Source organism: Triturus cristatus, chromosome 2_2, assembly GCF_964204655.1.
Source record: "Triturus cristatus chromosome 2_2, aTriCri1.1, whole genome shotgun sequence".
NCBI classification, from domain to species: domain Eukaryota; kingdom Metazoa; phylum Chordata; class Amphibia; order Caudata; family Salamandridae; genus Triturus; species Triturus cristatus.
Genome location: NC_140582.1, coordinates 547,972,230 through 547,988,379, shown reverse-complemented (window position 1 = coordinate 547,988,379; position 16,150 = coordinate 547,972,230).

Below are 16,150 nucleotides of genomic sequence, written 5' to 3'. Positions count from 1 at the left end.
AATGTGCAGGGCTTATTAATAGAGAAAAAAAACGTAATTTTGGCAACATGAAATTATAAAATCGAAATAAAAAAAACACTATCCACATTGACCTCACCCCCTGTGCTTTTGGTGGCCGAAGGCCACCAAATGTACAGGGCTTATTAAAGTTGATAAAAACCGTGCACGGAACGAACTGCGTTAAGTGGGCGCGCACGCCACAAATGGCGTAAAGTAACTTAGCATTTAAAAAACCGTACAAATTCACTGAAAAAACCATAGGTTTCACACACGTTATAGTTAGGTAATAGCATTTAAAAAACCTTGCTAATTCACTGAAAAAACCATAGGTTTCACACATGTTATAGTTAGCTGGACATTTTACTGATAAAAAACCAATGAAATTCCCCCGTTATAGTTACTGTAGGCAACTATAACTCACGCGACCGTAATCCTCTGCTGATGACATATGTGTCTTTATGAAAAAAAAATATTTGTAATATATGTATAGCTAAAATTTAATGGAAGAAGATATGGGCAAATAAGTGTCTAAATACAGTATTAGCATCAGCAGAGGATTGCGGTCGCGTGAGTTATAGTTGCCTACAGTAACTATAACGGGGGAATTTCATTGGTTTTTTATCAGTAAAATGTCCAGCTAACTATAACATGTGTGAAACCTATGGTTTTTTCAGTGAATATATATATATATATGTATCTTTAAGTACACATATAATGTAAAACTATTTTTAAAATGATTTTAATTTACTATATTTTCTAACATTTTTTAGAATTAATAATATAATAAGTATATTTAGAAATACATATACACATATTAAAAACATAACAAATTAACTGGATTTGTTTTAAATTTAAATTTTTATATATATAAGGTAAACAATATAAAAAAAAACTTTTCCTTAAAATATTATATATTACAAAATTTACCATATAAAAATATTTTTTTAATACACAAAAACATATAAATAATATAATTTTAAAGAGTATTAACAAAACTATTACAATTTTAGTAGGAACGCATCTACTATTCACACTCCAGTCTGTGTAATATTAGGGAAAGTGTTGGACTTAGGAGGTGTAAAATATACTATTCCCACTCCAGTCTGTGCAACAGTAAAGAAAGGGTTAGACTCAGGAAGGGTAAAATGTACTAATCCCACTCCAGTCTGTGCAACAGTAGGCAAAGTGTTGAACTCAGAAGGGGTAACATTTACTGTTTCCTCTGCATTCACTGTTACAGTACTGAGAGAGTACTTCACTTCAAATAAATAAAATATTTTAACAACTCTATTAAAAACCCAAAAATATAAAATTCTTAGTATGTAAATTAAATGTCTTAATTTTAACAATTAAAAACATAACATAAATATTACAACTTTTAATAGTAATTATCAACTAACACAAATATTATTAATATAATTACAAAAACACACTATGGGGCTGATTACGATATTGGGCAGACGGTCTAGAACCGCCTGGCTTTAGGGTTGGCAGTTCAGACCTCAGGATTAGGATGCAACTGCCCAATGGGCGGTTGCAAAGATCCATTTTCCATTGAAAGCATGTGCGGTGGGCATAAAGGGCCCGCAGCAAAAGCTTTCATTGAAAAATTGATCTTTGTGAACATCCCTGCACCGTTTGACAGGCACCATGTGGTTTTTTTACACTGTGGCTTGTGTTACAGCCCAGGAAAAGGGCCGCAGCTCAAACCGCAGTGTAAAAAGGCACTTTGTGCACATCCATGCACTGTGTGCCAGGCACCATGTGGTGTCAGCCATATGGTGCATGAATGTGTCGGGGCATTACACATGCCCTGAGGGCCACTTTGCAGTGGCACAGTGGCCCATGGGGTATGGGAGGCCTGTTTGGTGCCCCCAAAGTCTGTTTCCAAAAGCTTTTTTATGGCGGTCGGTCTGCCATGAAAAGGCTGTCGGAAAGGGACATCGTGATCCTGATGGTGTTGCCTGCCTCGTCACCTCCTTCATTCATGATCACGATTCCGACACCCACCCTGTCACTATCAATAGATCGTGTAGGAGGCGGCGGTCATTCCCCCAATGCAGTGGTCAGACCGAAGGGCTATCTGTGGAGCAGGCTGCCACAGACACCTGTCATGGTGGTCCGCCTGACATTGTAATCTGGCCCTTAATTTGATGTTAGGGAGCATTGTAGGATTTGAATATCATTTACAGTTATGAAACACTTTTTATCCATTGATCACAATGTATATTGCCACCTTGGTTCTAGATATATACTTTAGATGTGTGTGTTTTATGGCTTTTCTTAGATATGAGTATGTTTTTTTCATTTGAAACTTTGGAATTCAGTACAATGATATTTTGATAATATGTTTATTCTGCTTCCACTCAAGCATGTAATTAACACAATAAATATTTTAACTTTGGGGCTTATTTTGATGTCTGCACTACACCGCCATGGAAATGGGATTGACCGCCTACTCACGATGTGACTGCACATGGTGCGGTCACATACTCTCATTCATTTATGGGAGCTCATATTACGGCCTCAAGGTGCCTGCCACAAGGTGCAGGGATCAACCTGAGGACACCTATGGCACCCCTCGGCCACAAACCGGAGGCTGAAAACAGAAGGGGGTCCTGCTAGGGGCCCCAAAACACGCTTTCCGCAGGGTTTCCATGTCAGAAGACTGGCATGGGTACCTTGCCAGAAACCGTGCATCGTAATCTAGTAGGCAAAAACTCCTTACATTTGGATTATGGGCCAGTCTCCGACTGGTAGACGGGCTCCTGGAGCCCGTCGAATGCCAGCTGGGATGACCCACTGGTTTCATTTCTGACCAGCTGTATTGTAATCGGCTTTCTGGAATTGAAACTGACGATCTCGGTCATAAGGCCTCCGACCTATGGTCGGAGCTTACGACCGAGATCTAATCAGGCCCTATAGTGCTCTCTGCTCTTGTAGGTCAATATTCTTCTTTCGTGGCCTTTCAGCACTTAGGGACATAATTTCAATAAGACTGTACCAAATTCTAAAGCTACTGTTTTTTTTTTTAGAGCTACTCGTATCACAATGTTGGCCAAGTACAAGCTGACCAGCCATTAGAGCCGGACTGGGAACCAAAACCGGCCTTGGCAAACTGCTCTGTGGGCCCCCTGGAGAGAGGAGGGGGGTGCGGCAGAGCAGTTTGCTATGGCTGGTTTCTGACAATTTTGTTACAGGGGGCCGATATTGCTGGCCCCCGGTAACAAAAACAGCCCCCAGGGGGCCAAAACCGGGCCCCACCCTAGCGGCCCACTGGGGAACTGGCCGGTGCCTGCTATGGTCAGTCCGGCCCTGCCAGGCGTACTCCTGCTAGAGATTTATTTGTTGCAAGCTTGTGAACAGAGTGAAAAAAAACACTCTCTCTACAAAGGTGAACAGAGTATTTGTCAAATGAAGTCTACTCTTGGTCTGGGTGTCTGTTTGTCCAGGAAGTATATGTGCTGAGGGAAGAAGGAGAGCGGATGTTACTGTACTGAGTGCGTTTGTTGTTCAAATGAATCAAAAGACTAATATGTCCAAACAGTTTTGTTGACTAGGCAGTTTTAACAGAAATTTAAATGTATTTAGTATGTATCAAATGGGCATCAAAAGAATTACTATATTTTGATGTTTAATTCGTCACAAAAAATAACAAATCTGAGTCCCCGCACTGATCTCTAAACTTGTCATTAGCTCTGTTGATGCTGACAGGAAAAAAACTGGCAGTGGAGTTAAGTGAGCAAATGCGTTTCACTGTTTCATCTATATTACATGCTGACATCAATGGAGAAACATCAAAATAAAAATAACAAATATTGATCACAAAATTGTCACATCTGTGCTGTTTTATTTTAAGTGCAAAAAATGACATAATTTGACACTAAAATTCGTAATAGGGGTTACTTTATTTGTATTTTATTTTTAGGCATTGATAGAGTGCTAACATTCTCTCCTAGGTATCTTGGTGCTTAGAGGGCTGGGAGTTCACTTTCACGTACACTAACAGTAGCTTGTTACATGGGAAACACGCATTGCCAAAGCCAATAGTCTGGCGTTGGCCTTTGGGCAATTTTTGTCTTGTTTTGTAATGGTTTTGCAAAACGTTATTGTTTGGGAATTATGCTGGACCCTCATCAATCTAGAAAGAAATCATTTGCTACAGACAATAAAGTTTTTCTGGTTAAAAAACCCCACACATTAGCAGAATACTCCATGGCTTTGAAGGGAACTAGTTTGTGTTGGGATGTGCTTCTTGTGAAAGGGCGGCATGCCGTAAGACGTAGTGAAGTCAGCAAATGGCTGAAGTGGGCTGATACATTGCCCCTTATTGCATGCTGGAGTAGGTGGAAGAAAAATTTTAACAACACCAACCACAGACAAATGGATAAAGTATGGCTGAAACATCTATAAGTAACAATGTTATACACATTCATTTAGTAAACTCAAAAGGTCTTGGCTAACACAGACCTAAAAAAGTCAATCAGTCTGGCATTCCCTGCAAGCCTCCTGCCTTTGAGAAAGAAAGATAGAAAGATAGAAAGAAAGAGCAACAGAAAGAAAGAAGAGAAGGAAAGAAAGAAAAAGAAAGGAAGCGAGTAGGGAATAACGAGAATGAAAGAGTGAAGAAAAGAAAGAAGGAAAGAGGGAAAGAAAAGAGAGATGGACAGAAATAAATAAAGAGACAAGGTAACTGATTTCACGCTAGCGCCTAGGCATCTTGCGCTTTAAATCTTCGTTAATTCTAGCCACATTAGGTTTTTAAAGTTCCCGTTTTGCTCCTTTTTTTACTCTATTGTTTTGATTGGCCCTGTTTTTAACCCTCTCGCATACTTGCACTATAAAATTACCTGATACACCGCGGCTTCAGCGGGCTCCCAGCGCGGTGGTTTGCACGCTCAGCGCCATTTTGGGGGTAGGAAGAGACGTCTAGCGGGCACCATTTTGTGTAGCGGTCTAGCATTCAGGCTGACACGCTAGAAGAGTATTTAAGGCGGGGATTGCAAGTGGGTGAATCCTCGACAAGGTAACTGATTTCACGCTAGCGCCTAGGCATCTTGCGCTTTAAATCTTCGTTAATTCTAGCCACATTAGGTTTTTAAAGTTCCCGTTTTGCTCCTTTTTTTACTCTATTGTTTTGATTGCCCCTGTTTTTAACCTTCTCGCATACTTGCACTATAAAATTACCTGATACACCGCGGTGGTTTGCACACTCAGCGCCATTTTGGGGGTAGGAAGGGACGTCTAGCGGGCGCCATTTTGTGTAGCAGTCTAGCATTCAGGCTGACACGCTACACCTCTATTTAAAGCACCTATGCAAGCGCGCAGCGTCTGCGCGCAGCGGGCGCGCCGTAATCGCGCCGGAGTCGCGCCAGAGTCCAGCCCGTCTGCGCCCGTCCGCGCTTAGGACGGGCTGGAGGACGGGCGAGGCGCGATGGTAGTTGGCCATAGAGAGGACAGTCTTGGAAGTGTAATGTATACACATCATGATCTAGTTACCCATAGACCTCTACAACTACCATGTCATCACTCTTTCCATCCCGAGGCTTTTTTGGACTCTTTGGCCTGTGGTTGTTTTGCACGGAAACATATGTGGTTAACAGACTCCGCCCCTAATATATGCCCGCCCACTAAAGTAGGTCCTATCTCCAATTTCACGACCGAAAATGGTTTTCTCATTAATGCTAGATCTCTGGTGAGAAATAACATTGCTTTTAATGAATTTGTGTCTGTAAGAAAACCCTTTGGGGCTTTGTAACGGAAACCTGGGCTTCTGACTCTTCTGGCCCTGATCTGGTGGACGCCATTCCCGACGGCTATGGGCTAGTCAGGATGGATCGTGTGGGACGCAGAGGAGGAGGGCTGGGGATTCTTCATAAATTGTCTCATACTTGCCGTATCACTACTCTATCTGCTCCCTCAGACAATTTTCAGGCCCTACATTTTGTAATTACTTCCCCCTTCGTTGCTCCTTTTGTTGGCATATTGATCTATAGACTGCCAGGACCCAGAGCTGATTTTAGCCGAGCTCTCCTTAATCTTTTAGAACCCTATTTTGGCTGTGCTCCGCTAACAATTTTGGGTGATCTAAACTTTCATCTTGAAAGTTTGGATTCTAGGGAAACTATTTCCCTTCTGGATTCGCTGTCCGCCTGTGGCCTTCAGCAATTGGTTAAAAGCTCTACTCATCAGGCAGGTCATATCCTGGATGGGGTTTTTTCAAATGACTCTCGATTATCGACAGACCTGCCTTTTCCGTTAGTTTGGTCTGACCATTTAGCTGTCCCACTGGAGCTTCAGGCATCATCTGTAGACACTAGGTCAAGTATGCATAGAATGAAAGAACCCAGGCGAAACTATAGACTGATTTCTAATGACACCCTGGCCCCTTTGATTTCTACCTACGCTACTGCCACATTGAGGGATGTCTGTACGTCAGCACTTGAATTTACCTCTTCCATTTGGATCGATTGGCCCCAGTCTCCCTGCGTTACTCTGCTAGGAAGAGACCCTCGGCCCCTTGGTTCTCAGATTCTTTGAGACTTTTAAGACAGGGCTGCAGAAAGCAGGAGAGGTTGTGGAGGATGAGCTGGGACACTCAAGAGAGGGAAAAACATAAAATTCTCCTTAAAGGGTATAAAGCAGAGGTAATTAAAGAGAAACAGGAATACTTTTCTAAGTTAACTACCACCTTTTCTTCCCCTAAAGATCTCTTTAAAATTGTTGACTCCCTGTGTACCTTACAATTGCCCGACCCTATTGTTAGTTCTCAAGATTTTTGTGATAAAATTGCCCAGTTTTTTCATTCTAAAATTGCCGACATTTATCTGGCTCTTGAACTGCAAAGGGCATCTATGCCTCCCTCTCCCACCTCTGTCACTCATCTCTTAGGAAATGGAGATGTGGCCTCTCCGGCGAGTCTGTCTTGTTTCCCTCCGCTGTCTTTATACCAACTGGACCTGCTTTTGAACAAAACCAGGTCGGGGTCTTCTTTAGACCCATGCCCTCTTAAAGTTTTCAAGGATTGTAGGGAAACCCTACTGCCCCCGCTTCTGGATATTATGAACCGGGCGATGCAGGAGGGGATTTTTCCTACTTCTTGGAAGAGTGCTGTTGTTAAGCCTCTTTTAAAGAAGCCAACTTTGGATCCCGAAATTCTCAAGAATTTTCGCCCCATCTCTTTGCTCCAGGCACCAGCAAAGATGTTGGAGACTCACTTGAATGAGCATCTGGTGGCCTTCCTGGATACTTCAGGTCTTTTAGATCCATCGCAGCATGACTTTAGGAGGTTCCACAGTACGGAGTCGGCTCTCACGGTTGTGCTAAATAATATTCGCACTCAGGTTGATCAGGGCCATACCACTCTTCTGGTCCTGTTAGATCTGACAGCCGCCTTCGACACCCTTTCCCCCTCTATCTTAACATCTCGTCTTAAGGACATAGGGGTGGAAGGGGTGGCTTTGAGCCTTTTGGCCTCTTTTCTTGCTCAGAGGGAACAGAGGGTCAAAATGGGCGAGTCTCTATCTCCATCCCTGCCTGTGCAATGTGGGGTCCCACAGGGGTCGGCTCTTAGTCCGACGCTCTTTAATATCTATGTGGCCCCACTTGCCAGGTTAATAAGATCTTACGGGATGGAGGTGGTCTCCTACGCCGATGACACCCAGATTATGGTGTCCCTCTCCCACGCGGGAAGTATCTCTGCTCTCAGCTTCAGGAACTGCATGGAGGCAGTTTCTCAGTGGATGATTTACAATTCACTGAAGCTGGATGGGGAAAAAACTGAGGTTCTCGTTTTTGGTTGGAAGAGGGACATCTGGTCCTCTGAGTGGTGGCCCCCTGCTCTGGGTGTATGTCCCACTCCCACGGACTCAGCTCGTAACCTGGGAGTTCTGATTGATCCCTCTCTTTCCATGGCACAGCAGGTAAATAGGACGGTTGCTACCTGTTGGGGCATTTTTAAGATCCTTAGAAAAATAAAACACTATTTAGCTCCACAGGCTCTCAAACAACTTGTGGTTGCACTGGTCGCCTCACGGCTTGACTACTGTAATGCCCTTTACGCCGGTATTGATTAAGGTTCTTTGCAACGTTTGCTAACTGCCCAGAATGCGGCAGCTAAGTTCGTGCTTGATGCCCCCAGGCTTTCCTCTGCTACAGCTGCCAGGAAGAGTCTGCATTGGCTTCCTATTCAAGCCAGGATTACTTTTAAGACCCTCTGCCTGACCTATGGAGCGCTTTCTGGCTCTGGGGCTGGGGGGGTCAGGGATTTGCTGAGGCCTTACGCCCCCTGTAGAAACCTTCGCTCTTCTAGAAAGAGCCTGTTATCAGTGCCCCGTTTTCGGAGAGCCAAATGGGGAGGTAGAGCCTTCTCGTCTTTAGCCCCTAAACTGTGGAATACCCTTCCCATTGAAATTAAATCTCAACACACTGTTTCGTTGTTTAGGAAGGCATTAAAGACTTGGCTTTTTGCAGGGGCCTATCCGTGATTTTGGTTTATGGGTCCATTTTGATTTTCTTTTGTTAGGCGCCTTGATGCCTTTGGGCTTAGTTGCGCGTTATAAGTTTTCCTTCATTCATTCATTCATTCATTCAGATAAGTAAAGAAGGAATGAAAGAAGGAAAGAGAAAGAAAGAAAATCAATGAGGAAAGGAAAGAGAAGGAAAGAAGAAAAAAGGGAAAAGAAAGAAAAAAAGAATGAAAGAAAAACAAAGACGGAAGAGAAGAAAAAGGAAAGAGAGAAGTAAAGTGTGAAGGAAAAATAGAATAAAAGAAGGCAAGAAAGAAGGAAAGAAACTGTTGGGACAGGAAAGCCCTCTGCATGGTAAAAGACACAGACCTTTGCCCTGAGTTCCCGACTGTATTGTTGTCGGGATCCCAATTCTAATTTTTGTTGTCATAGGCAAACACATATCATGCTTGTGTGCTATGACATACGCCTTTCTCACAGATTGTGGTCTTGCTGGACCGGGGGAGGTGGTGGTGCCCAAAGTGCTACCCTCATAGTGGTGGAAGGCTACCACCTTCACCATGAGTTTAGCAGCATGAGCCCGGTGGTGGCAGCATACCGTGTAATTGAAAGAAAATGCTATAAACATTAAACTAAACTTAAAATAAAAACAAATTATGTGAAAATAACAATTAATGCTTGAAACTGTATTTAAACAGCATTATGAAAACTATTGGAGTCTAAGGGGGGGATTTACCAAAAAGTCACGCAATGCAGCGCAACCCCCAGCGCCACATTGGGGGGGGGGGCAGGAGAGCGCCATATCTTCTGAGATATGGCTCTCTTCTCCCCTTTCCCTTGCGCCGGCACTGACTTCAGCAGCTGTGCATCATGCACACACCTTAGCGCCATAGCGCTAGGGTGTGTGCATGAGTCCAGCATTGGTTTTGTACAGGAAGGGTACCCTTGTACAAAGTACTATGCCTAGACAGATGGAAAGCCTTTCCCACTTTGTATGTTGGCTGCATAGCGCAGATCGCATACAAAATGGAAAAAGCACAGCGAAATGAAAGCATTTCTCATGTTAGCGCCTTCTTTGAAGGGGTGTTAACTTTTGGGGCAAAACCATGTCTACAAATCTTTGTAAATATGGTTTTGCGTCAAAAGGCATGGTTGGCTGCATCCGAATTCCCATGTTCCACCCATGTAACATCCCCTCATCGCTAAGTAACACAAACGAGTGCCACACACTGCTTTGCGCTACTTTGAGTGTGCTTTCCAGTGCAAAACAAGTTTTGCCCAGGGAAGTAAACAACAAAAAAAACTATTTTGCGCTGCTTAGCCTCACTTTTGTGATGCTAACCTAGCGCAAAATGTTTGTAAATCTCCCCCTTCGAATATTAAATATAAAGTTTAGAGGGATAAAATGTACTATTCCCACTCCAAACAGTGCAACGGTATGAAAAGTGCTGAATTGCAAAAAGGTTAATCTTACTATTCCTACTGCAGACTAAACAAGAGTAGGACAGTACTTCACTTCAAGCACATTGGTGCCGATTACGATCCGGTAAAAACCGGGTACGAACCGTCGGTCGGAGCGTATTCTCCGTCCGACTCGTACCCGGTTGTAAAACATTACAAACATGGAATTACGATTCGCACGGAAACACCATTTCCGTACGAATCGTAAAAAACACCGACCGACGAAAATATGCATACGAATGTGATCCGGGAATGCTGCGACGTGACGTCGGGACGCTTCTAGGCAGCGTTTCACGACCCAGGAATTACGATTCGAACCGACAGCAGTCCGGACGGCAATATTTTCACGGCACCCAAAAAGTGCCGCAAATGCGAAGTACGGCGCGAAACGACCAGAGTAGGTGGCCCGGTAAGCGCCGTACCCCCCCCCAGCCCCCGCATGTACGCGCCGTACCCCCCCCTGCCCCCGCATGTACGCGCCGTACCCCCCCCTGCCCCCGCATGTATGCGCCGTACCCCCCCTGCCCCCGCATGTACGCGCCGTACCCCCCCCCTGCCCCCGCATGTACGCACCGTACCCCCCCAGCCCCCGCATGTACGCGCCGTACCCCCCCCCCAGCCCCCGCATGTACGTGTCGAACCCCCGTGTATGTACACCCGAGTACGTTCGAGTCGTACCCCCACCCGTGTATGTACACCCGAGTACGTGTCGAACCCCCCGTATATGTACACCCGAGTACGTTCGAGTCGTACCCCCACCCGTGTATGTACACCCGAGTACGTGTCGAACCCCCCGTGTATGTACACCCGAGTACGTTCGAGTCGTACCCCCCACCCGTGTATGTACACCCGAGTACGTTCGAGTCGTACCCCCACCCGTGTATGTACACCCGAGTACGTGTCGAACCCCCCGTGTACATACACGGGTGTGGGTACGAATCGAACGTACTCGGGTGTACATACACGGGGGGTTCGACACGTACTCTGGTGTACATACACGGGTGGGGGTACGACTCGAACGTACTCGGGTGTACATACACGGGTGGGGGTACGACTCGAACGTACTCGGGTGTACATACACGGGGGGGTTCGACACATACTCGGGTGTACATACACGGGTGGGGGTACGACTCGAACGTACTCGGGTGTACATACACGGGTGGGGGTACGACTCGACCGTACTCGGGTGTACATACACGGGGGGTTCGACACGTACTCGGGTGTACATACACAGGGGGGTTCGACACGTACTCGGGTGTACATACACGGGGGGTTCGACACGTACATGCGGGGGCTGGGGGGGTACGGCGCGTACATGCGGGGGCTGGGGGGGTACGGTGCGTACATGCGGGGGCTGTGCAGGGGTACGGCGCGTACATGCGGGGGCTGGGGGGGGTACGGCGCGTACATGCGGGGGCTGGGGGGGGTACGGTGCGTACATGCGGGGGCTGGGGGGGGTACGGCACGTACCGGGCACCTGTTTGGACGTCTCCATGGTTGTTATAGGAGTTCGGTGCGGACGGTCTTTTAACCATACGGTTGTACATTCGGACGCCCGGGACGGATCGTGATTCCCCGGTCGGACTTCGCTTTTCACGTTTGTACGGTGAATCGTACGAGGACGTGTCGGACACTTTTTCCGACCCGAGGACGTGTGGGGAATTATTCCCAATGCGATTCGTATGGTCTTTTTCCCATGCGAATCGTGATTGCCAGTTCGTACGGCACTTGTACGATTCGTACGGTAAAAAGAACGGATACGAGTCGCACGGGGAATTTTTTTACCGGATCGTGATCGGCACAATTATGTATTTAAGTAACACCATGAATGTAGAACAAATATGTAACTCTTAATATACTTTTTTTCATTAACATAAAAAGTTTTAAAAAAAACAATCAATATACACAATTACTATTCAATAAATATTTATCAACTAATAAATAATTAATTAACTTCTGACCCTATACCCTTACTAACCTAGCAAACCCAAACCTAAAATATATCTTAACAGTAAGTATTCCATTATTTACACATTTGAAAATCAATGAAGTCATTAATTAGCAATGAATAGTTAATTGTTAATTCATTAAGTTAATGTCCTAGACCCCTACAAATCAGCAGCCCACAATTAAAATATAATTAAAATGAATACATATTCCATAATTTAATTATTTAAAAGTCAATTAAATTATTAATTTACAAATGATAATTAATTACTTATTCATTTAATAACTTCCCACCCTAGACCCCTACAAACTTAGCAGCCTGCAACAAAAAATATAAGTATAAAATATATTTCATAAGTTATATAATCAAAATCAATTAAATATTGAACAATTAATAATTAATTAAGTCATTATTTCTTAATTAATTTCCCACCCAATCCCCTACAAATCTAAATGCCCACAAATCGCATATAACAAAAATAAACCAATGTTACATAATTTACATAATAAATATCATCAATAATTAAATAAAGTGTATAAAATGCTTTGCAATTATTATCAACTAATTAACATCCCAGCCTAGTCCCCTATAAACCCAACAACCCGTACAACACTATAAATTAAAACAAAAATTGAAAGTCACTTAACATATAAAAACATTTCTATAAACAATAACATAAAATTTACATATTAACTAAAACACATTCAAATAATGAAAAAACAATATTTGTAACCGCTATATTATTGAAAACGATATTAACAACATCAATATTATTTAAAATGGTGTTACTTCACAAAATGATGTTCATGCCAACGATATTTGTGCATCACGATATTTATGTATCATCATATTTGTTATTTGATATTTCTGCCTCCCGATATTTGTAAATAAATATTTTGTCCAAGCAACATTGAGACATCCAGTGTTGGACCTTGGCCAAACAATTCCGTAAATTTGCCGCCCTAACACCAGGTTCCACAAACAAAATCTGTATGTCATCTGCATACATCAGGGTGGCCCTCCAAAAAGCTTCGATCAACCGGGTCTGCGGCATTATGTATAAGTCCAATAGCAGGGGTGAAATCACCAATCGATACTTGAGGCACACCAACTTAGTTTCTGACAGATAAGGGCCTAATTTAACTTGAACTGAATGGACCATCAAAAAACCTGAAACCAGTTAATTGCTCAGTCTCTGGTACTAAATCCCACCAGGCACTCTAATAGCACCTGATGGTCCATGGTATCAATGGTGGCAGACAAATCCAAAAATATCAGTGCTGCTGGCTCATCAGTCAGCGTAGGAGCGTAAATGATCAAGTGCTACAGTAACCACACTTTCTGTGCTGCAGCCTGCACAGAAATCCGCGTGCATGGTATGATGCAGCATCTGACTTTTTTCAGTAAAGGAACTGCAGAACTACATATAAGAAGCTTGGGGCAGGTCATTATGCAACAGGAGCAAAATCAGGTAAAGGCGTCATAATACAAAACATCTGCAGTTTGGAGAAGCAAGAATTTGAAATGGTGGTCGCTCCAATTAACATAAAGCATGTGGGATAATAATGATGGGACTCAAAGACCCTCCTCTAAAATGTAATTTACTGACACAAGCTAACCATTGAGCTAAAGAACTTCAATGCCTTTAACTACTTAGGGCTCAATGTACTAAGGGGTTTTGCAGTTGCAAGCCCTACAATTGGCAAAATCACAAGGTTTGCGCCTGCAAAATCTCTTTTGAATATAAAAAATCCATTTTGTGAAATGGAAAAAAAATTCTGACTTGTACAGTGGATTCTGCGACCCATACCAAATCGCAATTTGGATGGGGCATGAAAAGGGTGTCCCCTTCATAATTGTGTTTCAGTATGCAATGCATCAAGGGTTTGCTACTGCAATTCTAGTCACAAACCATTAGTAAATTGGGGTGGTAACTGCTTTGCAAATCGAAAGAGGTACATTTTGGACCCTTTCTCCATTGGAAATTGGAGGGTCAGCCCCCGAGGGAATAAGCAGTGAATTGGAACAAATAGAAGGAGTGCATGTGAAAGGATTTTAGAAGCAATTTAAAAATCAGTGCAAGATAATACAGTGAAACGTTATCATTGCGGTAAATGGGAAAAACCACTACTGATAGATAGATAGATAGAAATCTTTATTCGGTTTTTCAGTCAGAAAGAACCATAAAAGCACAATGACAGATACAAAATAATGCACAAAAGAAAAACTTGATGTACAGAGATAAAATACCCAAGTGTTAAAATATGTATTAAAAACACAATTAAGCATATATCATAATAGCAGCAATTCTAGACAGTTAACTCGCCCTGCTGTTTCTGAGTTTTAAGGCAGATTTTAGAAAACCAGTCAAAAATAATGTACTTTCGGGGTTTAACATTTGTAAATAACAAAGGGCTGGTCTAACCTGGGTAAAATTCTGTATTTTTAAAAGGGACTTTAGATAGAACCTCCGGGGTAAATCGTAAAAGGGACAAATAAATAAAAAGTGCACCAAATCCTGCGGAGACTCAATTGGTCACTTGCAGGCCGAGTTATGTGGAACCGATACAGGGTATAGGTGATGCCGGTCCCAGGCTACAATAGTCAGTTCAATTTTACCTGGCCCATGGAGCACAGGCCAGGTTCAGAGTTGTCCTGGCTGTCCCTGGTGCTGAACTGGAGCAGCGGGAAAGCTTATTGTACCTCTTACATAGTGCTGCTGAGAACAAGATGCAAAACAGAACAACGGGGCTGCTGCTGTTGACGGACAAATGTTGGTTGGAGTTCCCACTTGGTGCATCGGTGAGTGAAGGGGTAGGTTGCCAGACTGACGACCAACAAGCCTTCTCAGTGGTATGGAGAGCAGATTGTTACTTTGAAGTTCGGTTGTTCCGGGGAACAGCAGAGCTTCGTGGAAGGCAGCACTACAGTTCCCACAATGCACTAGGCTATCTGGATTTATGTGATCCTTCGGACGGCCCGATGACCAGCCATTCTTCAGATCCAGAGCATTGTTTTACTTGCAGTTTGCAGGGAACTAGTGCCACTAGTCAAGTGGAGTCTGCGGGTGCTTAAGGCTCACCAAGTGGTGGCTCTGTCCAGGGGAGCTGAGAGATTGCCTAGGACGAGTCTTGGCAGTTCAAGGAGCATTGCAACAGGAACAGAGTATATCTCTTTTGTTTTGTGTAAAGTCTTGCCCTCGTCGACACGGGTCTCTTCTGATTTCCTCTTTGATGCAGTTGAGTTAGATCTGAGGTTCTGGTGTTAAGGGGTCCCTTAAATCGTAAATTTAACAGACTTAGAGGTGTGGGAGCTAGTTGCCAATGGGCTGCTACTCCCTGCAGCGAATCCCCCTCTGAGATGACCACATTCGGGGTGTAGGTCACCTTTTCTACCCAGAACCCAACCCCTTATTTCTACCACTTTTTAAGATGGCGAAAGTCTTCCTCAGGTGAACAGACCAGCTATCCCATCTTAGATGTGTGTCTAACCTTCTTGGGTGTACAGCTCCTGAATACTTAATTTTCCCACCTGCCGTGGTGCAAATGTGCCTTGGCAGGGGAGGGCTGTTTACTCTTCTGGGAGACAGCATGGATGCATATCAGTGGTAATGCAGCCTTTGAAGCTCACTGCCTTGATGTGCCAATTCACTAGCCTCTCTGGGAGGGAGAAGATGCAACCTCTTCCTGCCCAGGCCTTTGTTCCTGACTCTTGGGAGTGATCACACTGCCTGGCAGGAGTTAGGAATCCTGTCTTGGTAGCAGTAAGCACGGGGTGCCATCCAGAGCACAGAGAAGATGGGGTAACCAGGTGGTCAATCTCCAAGGTAGTCTCCTGGGTCCATTCCACATCACTCTTGGCACGAGAATTGTGTCAGGGGTGAGAAGGCACATTGTTTGATACCAAGCTCGACATATTTAGGCAGTACCATAATGAAGCTAGCAACCCTGGGTCTGCCTAGATGCAAGCCCACGTTAACTTATGGACCGTCTATCACTTATGGTGTACTTTAATGGTGAAGGCCACCAGAGGGACATATAAGCTTGCACTTACATGTCCACGCCTTGAATATAAGGCACTCTGCATAATGGGCTCAGGAGGGGTGACTGACATGTATAAAAAGCAGTGCATTGACTTTGCCACGCATGATGAGGACAAAGTCGAAATAGAGAAGTTTACCCAATTCCTGCAGTCTGCAATGGCAGGCCTGCTGTCTGTAGTTTTACTTGGGTCACTCAGGATGGCACAAACAATGTTGCAAGCCCCAGGGACC